At 38.2% G+C, this 21,821-nt stretch overlaps 1 protein-coding gene across 1 annotated transcript in view; it reads right to left on the bottom strand.

The window, feature by feature from the left end:
* LOC126292016 (peroxidase-like) overlaps window positions 1–21,821 on the bottom strand; it is a 607,040-nt gene that overhangs the window by 502,189 nt on the left and 83,030 nt on the right. The window lies entirely within an intron of this gene.

Genomic DNA, 21,821 nt, shown 5'->3' on the forward strand with positions numbered 1-21,821 from the left:
ATAGCATGCAAAACAAAGACACGGTGGCTGCACCACTACTATATTTTCCAAATAATTTACTTTTTACTATAAGTTAATCAATTATTTGACATGGTTTTCATGTAATAACCCATTAGTAAATATGTCTTCCCTCAAAGAGATGGGCAAGCAGCATATTTGTTGGTAAGAGTATGTGTCAGTTGACAGGAAACAAAGAATTTTGACTATCTACTTTTGTTACATCAAAAAGATGTTATATAGCATTGATAAATTAACCCACAGATTAATAATTCATAATTTGCAATGTAGTGCTCATTTGTATCAATAGGGGGATTTGCATCATGTTAAGTATAATAGTGTCCATATATTTTTCTTAATTTCTGACTAGCAACGTTGTTTTACCATTAATTAAAAATATTAGTTCTTGTAATTAATCAAAAACTGTAACATTCAACCTAGGCACTTTTCAGAGCATAATGTGTTTTCAGAATAACAGTTTGTTCTTACACTCATCTGTAAGTAGTTGGATGTCACCCAAAATTGGCACTCGATGGTTTGAAAGTACAGAAGTAAAATCTATGATGGATGCACTCTTGATGTTGGCTCAAAGCACAATTGTAAATGTTCTTTATGTGAAAATATGTGCATTGACAACCACAAAAATCACTAATATTAAAGTGTAACGACTATCTAGTGATTAAAAATTTTGACTGAATTGTGTTTTGATCAACAGGTACTGTGGAATACTATTGTTGCTGAACTAGTGCTTGTAGAACATTGTAGATCTAATTAAAAACTGACTTGAATGAACTATCACAGCATAATTAAATGTGATGAATTACTAAAGAACAGTGCTACTTATGAACTGTGTCTGTTTATATAAATGTAATCACTGTTTTTGTTCAACAGTAGGACCTAAAACTCTCCACTGGACAGTAGTCGTTAAGCATTGTGGTTTCCGACATAGATATGGGTACTAATAATGTATTATAGAAGATAAACTGGTCACCGCACACAGTAACTGAACTGAATGTGTTAGTGTCATCTAAATTATGGTGTCCTGTACATCAACAAACCAGAACCATCCCACATTCAACCAGATTTTTAACCTTGAGGTGATCAAGATGAGTGCAATCAAGGACAAGACTCCGATATTCATGTCAGTTCCATCGCATATAGACTGAGTTATCCAAGCAAGATTCATGACCCACTCTCACAGCTTTACATCTTCCAGTACCTCATATCCTATGTAACTTCAGAGGTTTCCAGTTTGAGTCCTGTTTCAGAAAACAGGTTTAATCTGCCAGGATGTTTCAGATCAGTGGACAATACCCTGCGGAGTGAAAATTCATTTTGGAAGAAAAAAAGATTTACATATTGCCCTCCTGACAGCCAAGTATGTTTTATTCAACTTCTTCCTATCTATAGTACTACGTGTTATTTTACATTTATTCTGCAGTAGTGTCTATTTCATTAGATCATTCTATACACAGACACTATACCACAATTTATAGTATATTATTGTGATGCAATATGTTTGGTAATAACTGTTGCTGAAACTTCCTCAGAGTCACTGATACCAGTTTCATTGAAGACATCCTCAAAAAGGTCAGGTCTGGCTGTTGCTATTAGACCCATTATATTTTCATCATGAGTGACTTCTGAACAACCTGTTCTAAGTAGTTATAACATTCCACAGGATGTCTTGTCATTCCCATCACTTACGAGACTGTAATGTTCCCATTTGCTGATTAAAATTTCCTCCAATGGTGATGGAATGATTGGGGGAACTTATGTACTAATGAATTTAGGTTTTCTCTAAACTTTTCAGTTACATCTGGAGGTGAGTCTGATTTCTCAGTGGATGGTCCTGATTTTCCCCTAAAATTCCAGTTATCAATTTTTGGTTTATAATAAGTTTTCTGTGCCTAGTATAGGATGGCATATGAAAAACTGGCCCTGAGTGCATATTGCTCACCAATAATTCATGAATTGTTGCCCACCATGAGCAGACGTAACAACAGATAGATAAACATATAATCATTAGTTAATAAAGAAATAACATAGATGCTATGGCAAAGGTCTGCATTTCCTGAACCGATCTTGTGTTTTACATTAGTTTATATTAGGTCCTGAGAATGACCGCCTCATGCTTCAGTGAACATTTACGCATGTCCCATTTGCATGTTGCTATACACCTTGCACAACTCCGCCTCATCAATTCTCATAATTTCATTATGAACATTGTGCTTAAAGTCTTCTAGAAGTATTGGGTTATTTGCACACACTTTTACCTTAACACTGACCCATGGATAAAAGTAACTAGTGGTTAGGTCTGACAAACATGGCAGACATAATCCTTTGCTGACAGTCTTTTCCTCTGTCAATCTTTCACGAACTCATGAGGTGCACTCACATGAAGTGTGACAGGTAATGCCATCCTGTACAAAACACTCACAACAGCTTTGAAACAACAGATGACAATTGGCTCCCAACAATGAGCTGTCTAGAACTTGGGGCCAGTTTTTCATGTACCACACTGTACATTGTTAGCTCCAGTATTTTGAGGAGCACTTCAAACTCTGGCAATTTTTTAAAATTCTTTGGTAGTTAATCACTACAATTTTAATACTCTTGCCTGTAAGGGGCATTTATTTGGATTTTTTATTCACTCTTTCAGGTTTCCTACAGTTATCATTATCCGAAATGGATGGAGGGCCATGGAATCTAAAAAAACATTATGTGCACTCCACACATAGCCAGCTAGCTACCAGAGTAGCAGCCTCTAATGTGAAGTGCACACCTGACTCATTTAAGAGGATAGTACACTTCTCAGCCCTATGAGACTAATTTATGAAGGTGCAGCCTAGCTTGTTGTAGACCTTCAAAATCTCTGGTTCAGTCATCCTGCTCAACTCAAAACCAGGAGGCCAATATCATTTCTAGGAACAATACTACAAAGTGTGAGTTTTTTTCAAACTCTGCCGGCACAAGTGGTTTCTTCAACCTTCTCTGCCTGTCACTGGGATGATCCAAGTCATAATTTTTTCCATGTGCCACAACCTGAAGCTGATTACCTTGTTTTCCCTTGATAGCTGCCAGAACAGCACCTTCAGCATGATGGATGCAAATCACAGCCTACCCACTGAGAGCTCCAGGTATGCTTTCTTTTCCCTGCACCTACATTCTGTTTCTAAACTTCTCCTTAGTTTCCTTGCTTGTTTCATGTACAGATTAAATAAAAAGGGGGAGGCTACAGCTATCTTGGAAAATACAGTTTTCCTTTCACATGGTTCTGTACAGGTTGTAGAGAACGTTTTGCTCCCTCTATTTTATCTGGGGTAACTTCAGAATTTCAAATGGTGTATTCCAGTCAAGGATGTCAAAATATTTTTCCAAATCAACACTTACTACCAATGTTCTCCTCTTCATTCCATTTTTGAAGATTAGTCATAGGGGCAGTATTGCCTAGTGTGTTACTGCATTTCTCCAGAACTAATAAAGCAAAGATATTACTAATACTGATTGGAGACAAACTAATCTTGGTTAGCTCCATCTGATGAAGACTGCCTGTAGTCATACAGTCCTTCCCATTCCAGCACTTCTTCAAATACCAAGCTGGCAAAATTCTGCCTGAAAGATTTCAGCAGTAGAACGGCATCCCTTAAGCAGCCTTTTAATCCTTCCTTATTTATGGATGATTATGCACATCATTCATCTTCCTTGTCACGTGCAGCTCAGGATTAGAACATTGGAAGAGTGGGCTTCTCACACCAGTTTTAAATTTTCTCCAGATAAATCTGTGTATGTGTTCTTTCTGATTTTAAACTTTCTCATCAATTTACTTATCCAGCAAATGAGGGACACAGTAATGTAATGTAATGCCTAATATTATTGTTATTATATTGTTGCCTAATATGAAACACACAATTATATACATTGGGATACTCTTGTTTACTTCATTTTTCCATTGTTAATCTTTCAATTTTCATATTGCTTCACAGTATTACATTAATGCTATTCAGTTAAGCTCATTTTTCTGTAAACTTTCTTTTATTTACGTTTATTATTCTATAAATGAAATAGTTGACAAATCAAATAATAACAGTGTTACACATAACACTGGGTTGTTAAAATCACATAATTAGTATAATTTTTGTATGAAGATGTAAGAGTCTGAAGAACAGTATTTACTGGGAAGATGACCATACTAATTCTTGTGGGTGTGTGTTAAACCTCAAATTAAAAAAAAAAAAAAAAACAATAAGTTGATGTGTGGTGTCTGTTGTGTCTGACATGCCTGACAGAACAGACACAACATATCAATACATACATATCAGTGAGGACAGCTTCACCATACACTCCAAACCCCTGTAGGACTTGGCGAATGCCATGAGCAGCAGAGCTAATTGACTGGGGTGATGCTTGCATGTGACAGGTTGAGAATTTGAGTCAGATGGGAAGCATGTCTGGATGGCTGAGGCATTTAAGGCAACTGTTGTAGACAAGTAGAGCACCAGGGGTCGAGTCCCGGTCTGGCGCACCATTGATTTATTTCAATGCCTGTAGGTGGCTGAAGTCCTGATTTATTGTGTTCTATGTGGATGGATCCTCCCCCCATGAACCATGGACCTTGCCATTGGTGGGTAGGCTTGCGTGCCTCAGCGATACAGATAGCCGTAACATAAGTACAACCACAACGGAGGGGTACCTGTTGAGAGGCCAGACAAACGTGTGGTTCCTGAGGAGGGGCAGCAGCCTTTTCAGTAGTTGCAAGGACAACAGTCTGCATGATTGACAGATCTGGCCTTCTAACAATAACCAAAACGGCCTTGCTGTGCTGGTACTGTGAATGGCTGAAAGCAAGGGGAAACTACGGCCGTAATTTTTCCTGAGGGCATGCAGCTTTACTGTATGATTAAATGATGATGGCGTCCTCTTGGGTAAAATATTCCGGAGGTAAAATAGTCCCCCATTCGGGTCTCCGGGCAGGGACTACTCAAGAGGGTGTCGTTATCAGGAGAAAGGAAACTGGCGTTCTATGAATCGGAGCGTGGAATGTCAGATCACTCAATCGGCCAGGTAGGTTAGAAAATTTAAAAAGGGAAATGGATAGGTTAAAGTTAGATATAGTTCGGTGGCAGGAGGAACAAGACTTCTGGTCAGGTGACTACAGGGTTATGAACACAAAATCAAATAGGGGTAATGCAGGAGTAGGTTTAATAATGAATAGGAAAATAGGAATGTGGGTAAGCTACGACAAACGGCATAGTGAACGCATTCTTGTGGCCAAGATAGATATGAAGCCCACACCTACTATAGTAGTACAAGTCTATATGCCAAGTAGCTCTGCAGATGAGGAAGAAATTGGAGAAATGTATGATGAAATAAAAGAAATTATTCAGATAGTAAAGGGTGACAAAAATTTAATAGTCATGGCTGACTGGAATTCAGTTGTAGGAAAAGGGAGAGAAGTAAATGCAGTAGGGGAATATGGATTTGGGGGAGAGAAATTAAGAGGAAGCCGCCTGGTAGAATTTTGCACAGAGCACAACTTAATCATAGCTAACACTTGGTTTAAGAATCATGAAAGAAGGTTGTATACATGGAAGAACCCTGGAGATACTAAAAGGTATCAGACAGATTATATAATGGTAAGACAGAGATTTAGGAACCAAGTTTTAAATTGTAAGACACTTCCAGGGGCAGATGTGGACTCTGACCACAATCTATTGGTTATGACCTGTAGATTAAAACTGAAGAACCTGCAAAAAGGTGAGAATTTAAGGAGACGGGACCTGGATAAATTGACTAAACCAGAGGTTGTACAGAGGTTCAGGGAGAGCATAAGGGAACAAATGGCAGGAATGTGGGAAAGAAATACATTAGAAGAAGAATGGGCAGCTCTGAGGGATGAAGTAATGAAGGCAGCGGAGGATAAAGTATGTAGAAAGATGAGGGCTAGTAGAAATCCTTGGGTAACAGAAGAAATATTGAATTTAATTGGTGAAAGGAGAAAATATAAAAATGCAGTAAATGAAGCAGGCAAAAAGGAATACAAATGTCTCAAAAATGAGATCAACAGGAAGTGCAAAACGGCTAAGCAGGGATGGCTAGAGGACAAATGTAAGGATGTAGAGGCTTATCTCACTAGGGGTAAGATAGATACTGCCTACAGGAAAATTAAAGAGACCTTTGGAGATAAGAGAACCACTTGTATGAACATCAAGAGCTGAGATGGAAAACCAGTTCTAAGCAAAGAAGGGTAAGCAGAAAGGTGGAAGGAGTATATAGAGGGTCTATACATGGGCGATGTACTTGAGGGCAATATTATGGAAATGGAGGAGGATGTGGATGAGGATGAGATGGGAGATACGATACTGCGTGAAGAGTTTGACAGAGCACTGAAAGACCTGAGGCGAAACAAGGCCCCCAGAGTAGACAACATTCCATTGGAACTACTGACAGCCTTGGGGGAGCCAGTCCTGACAAAACTCTACCATCTGGTGAGCAAGGTGTATGAAACAGGCGAAATACCCTCAGACTTCAAGAAGAACATAATAATACCAATCCCAAAGAAAGCAGGTGTTGACAGATGTGAAAATTACAGAACAATCAGTCTAATAAGCCATGGCTGCAAAATACTAACACGAATTCTTTACAGATGAATGGAAAAAGTAGTAGAAGCCGACCTTGGGGAAGATCAGTTTGGATTCCGTAGAAATACTGGAACACGTGAGGCAATACTGACCTTACGACTTATCTTAAAAGAAAGGTTAAGGGAAGGCAAACCTACGTTTCTACCATTTGTAGACTTAGAGAAAGCTTTAGACAATGTTGACTGGAATACTCTCTTTCAAATTCTAAAGGTGGCAGGGGTAAAATACAGGGAGCGAAAGGCTATTTACAATTTGTACAGAAACCAGATGGTAGTTATAAGAGTCGAGGGACATCAAAGGCAAGCAGTGGTTGGGAAGGGAGTGAGACAGGGTTGTAGCCTCTCCCCGATGTTATTCAATCTGTATATTGAGCAAGCGGTAAAGGAAACAAACGAAAAATTTGGAGAAGGTATTAAAATCCATGGAGAAGAAATAAAAACTTTGAGGTTCGCCGATGGCATTGTAATTCTGTCAGAGACAGCAAAGGACTTGGAAGAGCAGTTGAATGGAATGGACAGTGTCTTGAAAGGAGGGTATAAGATGAACATCAACAAAAGCAAAATGAGGATAATGGAATGCAGTCAAATTAAGTCGGGTGATGCTGAGGGAATTAGATTAGGAAATGAGACACTTCATGTAGTAAAGGAGTTTTGCTATTTGGGGAGCAAAATAACTGATTATGGTCGAAGTAGAGAGGATATAAAATGTAGCCTGGCAATGGCAAGGAAAGCGTTTCTGAAGAAGAGAAATTTGTTAACATCGAGTATAGATTTAAGTGTCAGGAAGTCGTTTCTGAAAGTATTTGTATGGAGTGTAGCCATGTATGGAAGTGAAACATGGACAATAAATAGTTTGGACAAGAAGAGAATAGAAGCTTTCGAAATGTGGTGCTACAGAAGAATGCTGAAGATTAGATGGGTAGATCACATAACTAACGAGGAGGTATTGAATAGGATTGGGGAGAAGAGAAGTTTGTGGCACAACTTGACGAGAAGAAGGGGTCGGTTGGTAGGACATGTTCTGAGGCATCAAGGGATCACCATTGGAGGGCAGCGTGGAGGGTAAAAATCATAGAGGGAGACCAAGAGATGAATACACTAAGCAGATTCAGAAGGATGTTGGTTGCAGGAGGTACTGGGAGATGAAGAGGCTTGCACAGGATAGAGTAGCATGGAGAGCTGCATCAAACCAGTCTCAGGACTGAAGACCACAACAACAACAACAACAACAACATATGGATGATTGCTGCTGTACCACCAGTGGCGTGTCTGACAGAACAGACAACACATATCGTATGAGTATATCAGTGAGGACAGCTCTAGGCATTTCAGTGCAGGTGCACCACATCTTTGGAGCCCCTGTGAGACTAAGCGAATTCTTTGAGCAGCAGGGATAATAGAAGGGGCACTACTTGCCTGTGACAGGTCGAGAATTTGTGTCAGCAAGGAAGCATGTCTGGATGACTGAGGCAGTTAAGGCAACCATTCTGAAGAAACAGAGCATCTGGATTCAAGTTCCAGTCCAGCAGAAGTTTTCAATTTTCACCATTTATTTATTTAAATGCCTGTAGGTAGCTGAATTCATGATTTCCTTTCATATTAAAATATGTTAAATGTGAAAAGCTTGATTGTAATTCTTAATGAAGAGCTAAGTGCTCCCTTAATTGTTTAAACATTTTATAACTGACTTCAACTGTGCCTGCATGACTCTGTTTTTGCTCATTTTGCTGCAGTTATGTCTCAGTTTTTGTACAGCATTTGCTCAGTCTGATTGTTGCTGAGAAATGCTGTAGTGGAGAAGTGAGAAGGGAAGAAACTACAAATAATTTATGGATATCCAGGAGTTTTGGTTGTGAGAATATTACTTGTAATGATGTAGGAATGGAACATATTGTAAGAGAAAGACCCCACTGCAGCAAAGGCAAAGAGTATGGCAGTTGATTAACAATCATTGACACCCATGACACATCAATATAAGTGTTTTTAACATTAAGGAATTGCCTTTCTGCTCCAAAACTTTGTGTCTTTTGCAGCAGTCCCTGTAAATCAATGAGAAGACTGCAATTACAAGCATTTCACATCTTAGTTGTGAGCAGAAACATTACAGGGTCCTATACCAAGCCTCTGTGCTGAGGATGGAGAATTGCCATCTGGCAGCAATAACTCATGGTGTGTTATGCATAAAGGTTATTCACCCTTACTGAATCACCTGTATATCGGACTGTTAACACCGAAAATTATAGCAATATTTATATGACAGTCCTCACAGTTAAGATTTTTTAAAATAACTCTAGGTGTTACATGCACTGCTTAACATTGCAATGGTCAGTGGGAATAAAAGTTAGTTAAAAATTAAAAATTATATATTATTCATTTTTGCAAAGGAAATTTTAGGTAACTTTGCTAACATGTAATGGAAGAGTAAATGTAATGAGTTTTGTAAGATGCTAATGACTTTTTTTTTTACAAAAGCTTTATGGCATTATTCACATGATTAAAATTCAATATTGTTAAGAAACAAATAGTTTTGCTGTAAAATTCATTATTTTTGGACTACTTAAATGACATTTTTGGTGAAAATATTATTTGGAAACTTTTAAATTATTTGTAATATTTTGCTGAGGTTTGCAGTCCTAAGTTATCATATTTAATATTTTACTAATATTTAGAGAATTTCATAAATTTTAGGAGGGAAGTCCAGTGTGGGTGCCACACTAGTCAAAATATGATTTGTAAAAATGGAAGTTTATGACTTTTAAAGCTTATTAATAAACATTTTTGAAATGAAAAATTATTTGTGCCCTTGTAAAAGTATTATTACTTATAAAAGGCATGTAAATGACAAAAAATTGTATAGAGTAAAATTTGTTAACCCTTGACTCACGAGGTGTGGTTTCTCATACTACATGAAAATTTTCAAACACACTCTCCAAGGCCAGTTGAGGGGGAATGCTTCTATACTCCCCCTACCCTCCATAAATTGCCACCCCTATGATGTTTTGTTGCTGGTTGCATTATCGCCTTCTGTATTTATTGTTTAGACTTGTTATTAATAGGTGTTGGAGTCTCCTACTGCGTGACTCATGAACTACATACCTGTTTTCTTCAGCACAGTATCGTATAGCCCAAAATGTGTTGGCACGAATGTGTTATTTTTAACTTTCCTGAGTTTGATGAAATTGTTAGTCAGTCTATGAAGGAAGGTGTCAGATATATAGATCAAGAAATAAACATAAAAGACAATGATTTTACATTAGCCAGTGATCGCAGTCCTGCTATCGAAAAAGAGTATCATTCAGGGGAAGAACTTCGGGAAAGCAGTAATGGAGGTCAGTCTGTTTCTTCAATGAAATATTTGAAGTGTCTGTTAAATTTGAATGTGTTCTGAATGGTGATAAAATGTAGTTCCTAGCAATGAATGTAAATTTGACAGACTTTCGTTTTGTACCTTTTGGTTGTAATTTTTATGTGCTAATTTAAACCCTGGAATTTAGTTTTATTTGGAAATTTATTTGCTACAGAGTTTGCATAATTTTTCACAATGTAAAATTCAGTACTCTAACAGTATTTATCTGTACAATTTAAAAGAACCACACAAAATTATGAGCTTACGTGTGATAAATAGTATAATTCTGCAGGCTTTGTTTAATGCAATAAAATAAACTAGAAGCATTTATGAAACACTTAAATAATTGTAAAAATAAATATTATATAGCATAAATTAGAAATTTCAAATGATTTTTGCCTTAAATCTTGGTTCAAACATAGGGGTTCCAGGGACTGCACCTTGTGTTATACATTACAGAAAAGTCGCCTTGTGAGTTAAGGGTTAATGTATCTGTAGCACCACAAGGTTTTTAGATACCAGCAGTACTGATGTGTAATTGATCAGTTGGACTGAAAGACTATGTGAAATGATGCATATAGGCCTATTAAGTCTGTGGGCAAATCAAGGAGTGGGGGACTGCATTTGGCAATGTAGCAATGAAGTGCTATGTAATAGAAAACTGTTGTTCAGAAACTCTGTGGTCTACTGGCTGTGCCATGGGATTGAAATTGGAAAATCATAGTATAGTACTCAGTGCAAAATTGGACTGTAATCTAAGAAGAGGAAATACTCAGTTTAGTCACAAATGACAGGTGTGGAGCCTGAATCTCAAAGAAATTTGATGAGTACTGAACCTGCCACTAAATGAATATATTTAATAATGTTCAGTTAGTATTTCACAGGAATGTAAATGTAACCATGCCAACCCTGGCCCCTCCCCAACTTCTAAAAAAATGAAACCAACCTAGTTAAGACATAGTTCTTTAGAGTAGCTAGATTATTAAATTAGGACAAAAAAAATATGAGAGAAAAAATATCAAAATGAAACAAGCATAACACTAATGATTATACAGGTATATGTCAGACTTATAACTGACTGTCTTCAAAGATGGAACATTGTTGTCAAATGTATACAATGTTATGTTGATTATAAATAATCACTCATTCTTACAGCACATAGTTAACTTGTTCAATATTAGAAAGTCTTCATGCAGATTTTAAGCTAGCAGTAACAGTTGAACAGCAATTACTAAATATAAATGAAGAGGCATCAACATTTTTCAGAATAATAGCACAAATTGTTTACAACTGTTAAACAATACTTGGCTATTAATTCCACTTTCTAACTGCAGCCCCTCCTTGTTTACCTTAACTTGTTACTTATCCATCCTGGTATGATGTGTAGAACATGATGAGTAAATAAACAAGGGAAGGAGGAGGGAAGAAGATTGAGGCAGAAGTTTTACCAGCATGCAAAAAATCATACAGTTTCCTATTTCTTAGTTTGGATGCTTCTTTTCAAGATATGTAGTGCATGAAAAGAAAACCATGAGAGGAAAAAATAATACATTGGTGCATATTTAAAACTACATAATGGAATCAATTTAACAAATGAGAACTACTCTACACAGGAAACAAACAACACATAAACAATGGCTCTGCTGAAAGAGACCAGTTTAGTGTTGAGTCAGGCAAAAAATGTGAGCTCAGTAATAAAGTGAATGTGATGTTTTACAGCTTACATCTAAATCACCTGAAGTAACAAGTTCTGACACACATACCTCATAGTCCGTGTATTTATCATCCTTTGCAGTAGGTTGTTGTGCCATACCAAGGGCTATCTGATCCAAATGATCACCCTGAGTGATTATTTCTGGCCTATCCAACCAGTTAGTAATTTTTTGACTTCTAAATGGACATCCTATACCTTTGTACAGCCTGCAAAATGTGGCTCAATTAGTCTGATGTACAAATAATGAAGTCCATATAACAAAGAAGTCCATACAATTTTCAGGTCTCACATGATGCATTCTTTATAAGTAAGAACACATCACAGAGTAATATAAACATAATTCATCATTAGAAGATACATGTACACAATTGTAACATAAAAACCCACATGTGTAAGAACAGTGTTTATCAAACTCTCCTTCTAGGAAGCTCAAATATTATTTGATCAGAGATATTGCTTGGAACCAGTTTTGATTTTAGGTAAGTAAAAGAATGCAGAATGATAGTAGGTCCACTTTTGTTCTTATTATACAAACTGATCTGCCATGTGTAGAAACATGGAAAAATAAAGATAGTTCTTAATATCAAGTATCTTCATCTCAATATTGACAGTTTTTGCACAATAGTTTTTAACGGATACTCCCACTCCTATCAATATTTTATAGGAGATGCTTTAATGAATAATCCTAGTAATGATTTATTACTGTTTGATTATTTACCTCAAATTTTGCTTCTTTGATTCAGTTCCAACACATTCAAGAAATTAACATGCAAGCACCAACAGGCCTACAATTGAATGAGTGGTAAGCATCCACGTGACACAGTGAGTGTACAAAAGCATCTGCCAAGTTTTGTCACAGTTTGTTCACTTGGAATCCCCTAGTGTTCTGAGTATGAAATATTTATTTTAGTATTGTTGCCCCCCCCCCCCCAAAAAAAAAATCGTTAAGCACAAGAGTTACTGCTGGAGGGAGTTGGCACCACATCCACACACAAATCATCTAATTCCCATAAATTCTGGGGATGAGGGCAATGAGGCTCTGGCACCATGTGCAATCACATTCCAGATGTGTTTGATCAGATTCAAATATGGTGAGTTGGTGGAGTTGGTGAGAGGGGGGGGGGGGGGGGGCAGCACATCAGCATCAACTGGAACTCACCACTGTGGTCTTTGAGTCATTCCATCACACTACTGTCCCTGTGATATGGTGCATTAACTTGTTGAAAAATGCCACTGGTGTTGGGATACTTGATTGTAATGAAGGGGTGTACATGTCTGCAACCAGTGTACAACACTCCTTGGCCATACGCTGCCTTACATGAACTCCACTGGACTCACGGATAACCACACGGATGTTCCCCAGAGCATAACGGAGCCATTACCAGCTAATTTCCATCATGCAGTACAGGTGTCGAGGAGCTGTTCCTCTGTAAGATGGCGAATTTGTGCCCTCCCATCAGCATGATGAAGAATGTAACAGGATTCATGAGATTGTGCAACACTCTACCGTTGTGCAAACGTCCAGTTCCAGTAGTCACATGCCAATTTCAGGCACAGTTTCCAATGTCATGGTGTTAACATTGGCACACGCACGGGTCATTGGCTGCAGATGCCCACTGTTAGGAGTGTTTAGTGCGCTGTGTGTTCAGACACTCCTGTAAACTGTCCAGATAAGTCCAATGCTAGTTTCATCACAGTTCACTGCTGTCTTGTTTTACCAGTCTGACCAGCCTATGACATCCGAGATCTGTGATGAGGGATGACTGCTGCCTGGCCCCACAATGTTTGGATGTGGTTTCACCCTGTTTTTGCCACATGTTAAAGACACTCACCACACCACTCCTCAAACACCTGACAAGTCATGCACATTTCTGAAATTCTCATACCGAGCTCTTGGGCCATTACTACAAACTCAGATAGATCACACACCTTCCTCATTCTACACAAGGACAGCACACTCACTGATACTCTGTGTGTGTGTGTGTGTGTGTGTGTGTGTGTGTGTGTGTGGAGGGGGAGGGGGGGGGGATGATTTTGTTTTGATAGTAGGCTGGTGATCGTAGTGTTCTGGCTGATCAGTGCGTAGCAAGGTCTGCACATGTAACTTATTTATATCAACTTTCCTTCAGCTAGTCAGCTCCTGACAGTTATCGGCAGTAGCAGGAAGCAGTCAAGACGTGTAAAAACACTTTCTTATACCTGCCAACATGTGTTCATGACTAGCTCAATTATTATACACTTACTTCTAGGTTCCATCACTAATGGCAGCATAGAAACACTGCAGCAAAGTTACATACTGCATGTTACAGCATTTAAGAATAAAAAGCTGGAATGTACTGTTGTCACAAAATAATACCTGAGTCTCAAAGTAGTCCAGTTTTATAACACAATATAACTTGTAATGCAGAAGTTTTGGAGCTTAGACATTTAGTACCATTTTTATGAACACTGTTTTTGCTTATTAGAGTCGTAATAATCAATAATAACCAAAGTAAATGTGTGAAAAATACATAGCAAATAAATGGATTATAAAGCTGCTGCTTCTGCGCTTAGGTGCTTAACAGTTTCCTAAAGCATGCTCAAGGGTATATGGCACAGATAATCTGTTTTGGATATTTTTGTGCAATGAATACCTAATGCCCAAGTGTAGAATGGCACCAGAAAATGTATTCCACTTGATATTAATGAAATGTAAAATTTAAACTAAACCAACCTGCTGGCCTTTTACTGAAATGAAATTTTTTATTGACTTAGAAGATTTGTAATGTATTATTTCCAACCCAAGCTCTTATTGGCATCAATGCCCAGAGACTTTGAACATTCTTATTACCATATAGGTCAATTTTTATTTTTATTTAAGAACTTATTTATAACTTCTATCTTTTTAATTAAAAAAAATCTGCTCTGAAGTTATATTGGATTTATGTGGTTTAGAACCAGTGGTATAGAAAGTGTCTATAGAAGTTGACACAAAGATGACTAACATTTTTTTAAACATTTAATGGTACATTTGCAAAAAGAAAATATACAACTGACCATAACTTACCGCATGTTACCTTGAACAATTCCGTGGAACATTCGGTAAACTGCTTCTGTAAATTCTGCAAGTGTAGCTGGATTTGTAGAGGCATTGTAACAATGACTGAAGCCTGTCTCCCTTGATGTGATATTATATTTTGCCAACCAGTCCTCACCTGTAATCAGGTCAGGTCCATTTGTGGTCAGGGAATGTATCATCACATTGTAACACAAATAGGTGAGATGATTCCTTATAGCCAACAATAATGGTGACAAATTTGTGATTTTAAGTTTATACATAATGTTTACGATGCTTCCAAGTTAAGTCATAGATGGCGGTGTCGGTGAGTGGGTGAAGGAGGCAGGGGAAAGTGGTGGGGTAAAGAAGTAGCTTACCATCTAATAAAAGCTCTTTCTGAAGGTTGGCATAGTTGCTGTGTTATGTATTTCAAAGTTGCACCAGCTCAAAGATAAAATTTCTCAGCTTAACAGATAAAGGCAGGTTTTTAGTTAAAATATAGAATTTATTTTATGCTTTTTATGCAACATATGTTTGGTAAAGATACACCATACCTGATATGATTTAAGGTAGGTATCCCACACACATATCAACAGCTGCCACAACTTCTTTGTTGGACTGAAAACATTTTCTTCCAATGCAGAAATTTCTTTAAATGTTGATATGGATGGAAGTGTCTGACAGTGCCAAGACTGGTAAACAGTTTGGAGTTTAACATGATTTTCAACTAAAATCCTTCATATCCCCCAACACAATATTTGTATCAAGAGCACTGTCCTGAAGATGAATAATTTTTCTCAATTCGTTACCCACACCTGTTTCTTGTTCATTCATTCATTCATCCATCCATGCATCATTTCTGATGAACCCAGAATGGAGTGTCTTCAGGAACACAGAACAAGTAGAGTTATAAATTGACAGTAAACTGCACTAAACAAGGTAATTAATCAGAACTTTTACACCCTAACTTACTTGTGTGAAGTGGTATACTAACAACATATTATGAGTAGAGCTAATCCACTCATAGGGATAATCATGGTAATTCCTAGTACATTGGTGTGTGTGTGTGTGTGTGTGTGTGTGTGTGTGTGTGTGTGTGTGTGTGTGCGTGCGTGCGTGCGTTTGGGTGAATACAGAACACCACAATTCAATTTGTCAGCAATCTGGAGGTGTACAGGGTGTGAAATGAAGCACACATAGTTGTTAGTTGTGGCACCAGCAATGGCTTCAAACTATCCGGGCATCAAGTCTTAGAGCTTACCATTGATGACATGAAATATCCCATAAATAAAACTTTGGCAGCAATATGAGTTCAGCCCTTTTGCAGGAAGGAATATCTTTTCATCTCTAGCCACCTGGAGTTTCACTGTGAATGATTGTACTATATGTGCATGTTCTTTCTGTATGCTCCATTATCAGCAATGAATTCATGTTTACTGCTCTAAGGCCTGTGTTACACTATCATATTTCTTTGTCAAAGCTGATATGTCAAATATTTATGTCAAAGACATTTATGGTGTAAATGGGAACTTTGTCAAATTGCACCTGTCACCAAATAAAGATGATCAAATCTAGGGCCTTGCTGTAGATTTGATCATAAAAGTCACTTATTTTCTGTTCACTGCAACGTGAAATGTTACCACTTGGAGCGCTAGTACTGCTGCAGTGTTGTATCACTGGCAGTGTGTTTGTAAACATGGTTGTGAAGTTTAATTTGTCTGTGCTGTCAACTACAAAATTAATTGTATAAAGCTGATGAGGCACTTTACAGTGTGAGGCACCTTAGTACAGATATAGATTAAGAAGACTGGAGAGCTACAAAAGAGATGCAGATGTCATTAGTCGTGAGATGCAGCCAGGGTGCATTGCTGATGACATGGCCTCTCTCAAGCTACTCTCACAAGAAAGCAAAAGTATGTATCAACATACTTATTTCATTAAAAACAAAGATTCCAAGACTTACCAAGTGGGAAAACGCCGGCAGACAGGCACAAGAACAAAACACACACACAGAATTACTAGCTTTCGCAACCGATGGTTGCTTCTTCAGGAAGGAGAGGGAAAGACGAAAGGATGTGGGTTTTAAGGGAGAGGGTAAGGAGTCATTCCAATCCCGGGAGCGGAAAGACTTCCCTTAGGGAGAAAAAAAGGAAAGGTGTACACTCGCGCACACACAAACATGCACACATATCCATCCGCACATACACAGACACAAGCAGACATATTTAGGCATATGTTCTACTGCATGTTAATGTCAACAGAAACAATATTGGACATGTGTATGAATAATGTGTGGTGTATTTCGACCTCCTTGGTGATCACATCAACAATAGAGTTTCTGGACAACCAATTCATGTCTCTGTGATGACATCTCATGTGCTTTTACAGGTGCATCTGTGTCAGGAATGATCAAGACAAATCTGTTCATAATTTAGTGCAAGGCGCAGCTGGTTACACAATGTGAGAAGGCTCTCAGTTTTCCACCTGTGCCATGCTCAGTCTGTGGGATCTTGTCCACCATCAACCTTATACCAAATGTCCAGCACATCCCCAACAGGACTTCTGTGGAGCACATATACAATAAGGATCTCAACTTAAACTGCCAACCTTCAAACTAAACACTAACCAACAGGGTTCACAGCCATTGAATTCGTACTATACAGTTCTGGAATCGGTAAGGATATGTCCGAATTTGTGGCCCTAGTAAGCGGCATAGGTGATTACATCCACAAAATTAGTGAAATTGGAATAACTCCACTTGCAGCATTTTCATGTCTGCTTATTAATAATTTTTCTTCTTAGTAATTATCCTACTGTTATGTGTACTGTACATATATGGCATGTATTGAAATGCTTGAAAAGCTGAATTAGAGTTTGATCCACCAAAATTAATTACACAGTAATTTGCTTTCAGTGTACTGAGTCCAATAATATAACCAGTTTTCACTTAAGGCATATTAATCAGAAATTATTGGTAATGGAACTTTGTACTACCATAAAATTTTGCCTACATCATATGAGCTAAAACATATTTGCAAAAGGAGTAAGACCATTCATTATAAAAACTGGCATCCCAACTTCACAGTATTATATTTAATTTTGCATGAAAGTAATTAACATTTGAGATAATTAACACTGAAAATACCATATTGTTATAATTTCTATTACTGATTTTATCTTCTGGCTTGTTAGATTTTGGAGTTTAACAACACACTTTTGGTGTCCTATCTTATTAATTAATTGAGACACTAATTAAGATTTTTAAATAATTTATCATTATGTAAACTAATTAATATGGCATCAGAAATCAGGAGTTAGGTAATCTCACCGCAGAGGCATAAAGCAATTCCATAAACTTTTCTTAATTTATAGAAAAAATTTATCAATGCCTTTAGCACATCCTGAATAGCAATATTGTAAGTAGCTATTTATGAAATGACTGAATAATATCCAAAACAACAATTTATTCATATGCCAGCTTATAAACAGTTGAACGTCACTCAAAGAGAGAGTTCACCACAAAATCCTGATCATGTTAACACACATGTAACACCTATGCTCTCAGTTTTTGCTCTCACTACAGCTATGTGCATATTGTTTATGAAAATACGTGTAATACTCATAAAATATCATAAATATGGATGCCTAAAACTTTCGGGTGATTTCTGTAACTCAAATCTACAGACAAAGGTAGTGACTCAACTGTGATGTGATCGGTAGGAAGTGTCACCCATCATTCTCACATGAATGAGGTGTTGCTGGTCATTGTGACTCTTAATTAATAAGTAGATTAAGTGGGTCATTGCATTGTACTCTTATCCGATAGACTTATGCAAGACAACATTGACTGTGAACTGCGACATTTTGTGTAAATATGGACAGTGCTTTGTGCCACATTTAGTTACTTTGTTCAGTTGATTGTTAGGACTCTCATTGATTACTGAACAGTGTTTCGTTAATGTGTATTTTAATAAGTTTACAATTTGTATGAATATTCCTTCTACTGTACCTCTTAGTTATTTTTGAGTTTCAACCTGTTAGTAGGCACTAACAATAATCCAAACAATATACTCTTGAAGCTAACATAATGTGTAGAAAATATTCCTGGCACATCATGTCGCTCACAGCCACAAGGAGACACTGAGACCTGAGCGTATCTGTACACTCCTGAGAGCATCACATGCAATTGCTATGGGGTGTGACAACTTCTGCTGGCAATGATTACCACACCAACAGTCGACAATAACATACCTGACGGGAGTGAGGGGGCACAGCCGCGGCTGTTCCGGTTCCACTCACATATTGCCGACTGAGTGCCTGACAGCTCTGTGCTGTACAACCACCCAAATGCCCAACAAAACCACCTACAGCTCAAGCAGTGGGCCAAAGCCACTTTTCCCATCTATTACTCGACCACAGCATTGTTGCGCCTGGGAATGAGGGTGCTTCCGTTGTGAGTTTTTGTCATCATATTTCGTGAGCAAATGCTGAAACACTTGGTAGTATATGCACAACTGTCTTGAAATCATTCACAGCACCATGTATTTTCCTTTTTCACCACGATACTTGTTTACTGTAAAGCCATTGCATGTTTCCAGTAATAGCCACTGGAGACCATGCACAATACTATCATGATGGGGTAATACAAGATGTGGTGGTGGTGGTGGTGGTACAGTGGTGCAACAAACAAATACTTCCTTATAGACATTGCCTCTGGAGTGAGCATCATTCATGGGAACTGCCACAAATGGAATGTTTTATGGCTGTCATCCAGCTGTTCACAGCAAGTGACATTCATATCATGCAATTTGGAACTGTCACATGCACTGTGCACCAAACCTTGCATTATAAGGCAGTTTGTGATCACAGAAATGCACAAACTGATCTCTGTGCCAGTTTCACCTCTCACTTGAGTCAACACTAAGGATCCTGAGGCAAATCAGCAGGGATCCTCAGGCAAATTCCACCAGCACACTCATGTGCAGTTCCAGAGAGACTTATTCCAGTACAACCACTTTTAATCCCTATTTATGGCATCTACCTGGAACTACTTAATGACAGTCAGGCTTTGGAGTCAGAACTACAAGTGATGACAAAGAGTTATGAGGAAGAAAAAACCAGAAAGTCAAGCAAGCTGCACAATGAAAATTGAGGCCTGCAAGCTTGGGTATGTTTATTTAGCAGAAAACTGGTTGCTGCACAATATTATCTGAAGCAGGAACAGCATTACTGTCCACAAATTCCTGGCATGATGGAGACAGCTCAACTGTGATATCAACAGGTGAAACATGTGATCTATAAATAGTCATCAGACATGACAGAGCACAAAATTAATGATACAATACGTATTTTAAAATTTTGGAAAAAAAATTTTTTGTTTTCAGTGACTTTATGTAACAGATTCATAATTGATTTCATATTTACAGAAAACTTTAACCCGAAAATTGAAGTGTTAGTAGTGAATGTGACTTTTCACAACAAATGTCATATTCATAATTTCAGGTTCAGAACACTTCTTAAATGTATCCTCAGAAAGTATGTTATGAATAAAAGTCAATGACAATTAATGAAATTAGAATTTTTTAAAGTTTTTTATGATGGTCATGAAGTACCACTCCACTGACTACACGCATTACAGAAAATGCCTTGGTAATGCTAAGGATATACTAGAAGATACTTTCAGGTTCTTGACCTTACTTATAAATCAATTCCTATTTTTAAAAAAATACATTGTCAATGAAAGTTAACAACAGTTAGTGGAATCTGCTTTTATTTACTTTTTTGTGTGTCTAAAGTAATAACCCCCCCCCCCCCTTCTTCCTTTGTCAGTACTTGTTATGGAAAATGTATTGGTGTTGCTAAGATTAACACCATGCCAGGCCATCCATATTTGTATATTGTGTAAGAGATACACTTAGCACAGACACTTATACAGAAGTCAACGCACAAGAAGAGAGAGAAGCCAATGAACACCTCATCCATCATCACCATAAGCGACCCTCTCGATGTCAGAAATCGAGAACTTCGACACTGACTGGCTGTCTCAGTAAAGCTGTATCTGATGACCCCTCCCACTCTACCATAGCCAGTATCATTGGGACTAAAGAAGGCATGGGAAGCACCATCACTGTGCTTCTTCCTTGTTAGATGGTCCAGCTGTGTCTTTGTGTCCCTCCTTGCAGCTGGTCTCCGCGTGCCCATTCACTTGCGAGTGCGAGCAGAACACGTGGGTGCCCGGGACCTCTGTTGCCCTCCTCCTGACAGTGTGGCAGTGGGGGTGCTTAGTAGGGGCCTCACCAATGATGACATGAAATAATGTATAAATGAAACTCTGTGACAGCAATATGAGTTCAGCCCTCCCAGAGGTAGGAATATCTTTGTGGGTAGTTGCTCAGAGTTTGCTACCAATGATCGTATTGTGTGAATACATTCTTTGTCTATTCACCAACATTAGTAATAAATTCATGTCTGCTGCAATAACCAGTATCCTATTTCATTCTGCATGCACCCTGCACTGAAATTCCTACAGGCACATCATTCGGTGCTGAATCAATTCTATGCCAGAGGTCCTAACCATAGTGTCTGTTTCAGCACGTCTAGAGAATGTGCTGGTTAGAGGAATGGGTGGTCACCAGTCATATTAAGGAAGGTCAGGACAGCACAGTCTAAATGCAGTCTCACATTACCTTTTTGAAAGACAACATCACGGAGACTCTAAATTTGGCATAGTCAGTGGTCTTAAAATACCAATAATGACTGTTGTGCAAATTACTAGTTTTGGGATGTAGAGCTGATCATTTTGTACACAAAATAGCACCCTATACCATTATCTAAACCAACCACCTTGCTGCAGAGGTAATACCGGTTCCTGTCAGATCACCGAAGTTAAGCGCTATTGGGCTGGGCCTGCACTTGGATGGGTGACCATCCTGTCTGCTGAGTGCTGTTGACAAGCAGGGTGCACTCAGCCCATGTGAGGCACACTGATGATCTACTTAATTGAGAAGTAGTGGCTCTACTATTGTAAACTGACATATCACCGGGAGAGCGGTGTGCTGACCACATGCCCCTCCATATCTGCACCCCG

The sequence above is a fragment of the Schistocerca gregaria genome, chromosome 9 (genome assembly GCF_023897955.1).
Source record: "Schistocerca gregaria isolate iqSchGreg1 chromosome 9, iqSchGreg1.2, whole genome shotgun sequence".
Taxonomy (NCBI): domain Eukaryota; kingdom Metazoa; phylum Arthropoda; class Insecta; order Orthoptera; family Acrididae; genus Schistocerca; species Schistocerca gregaria.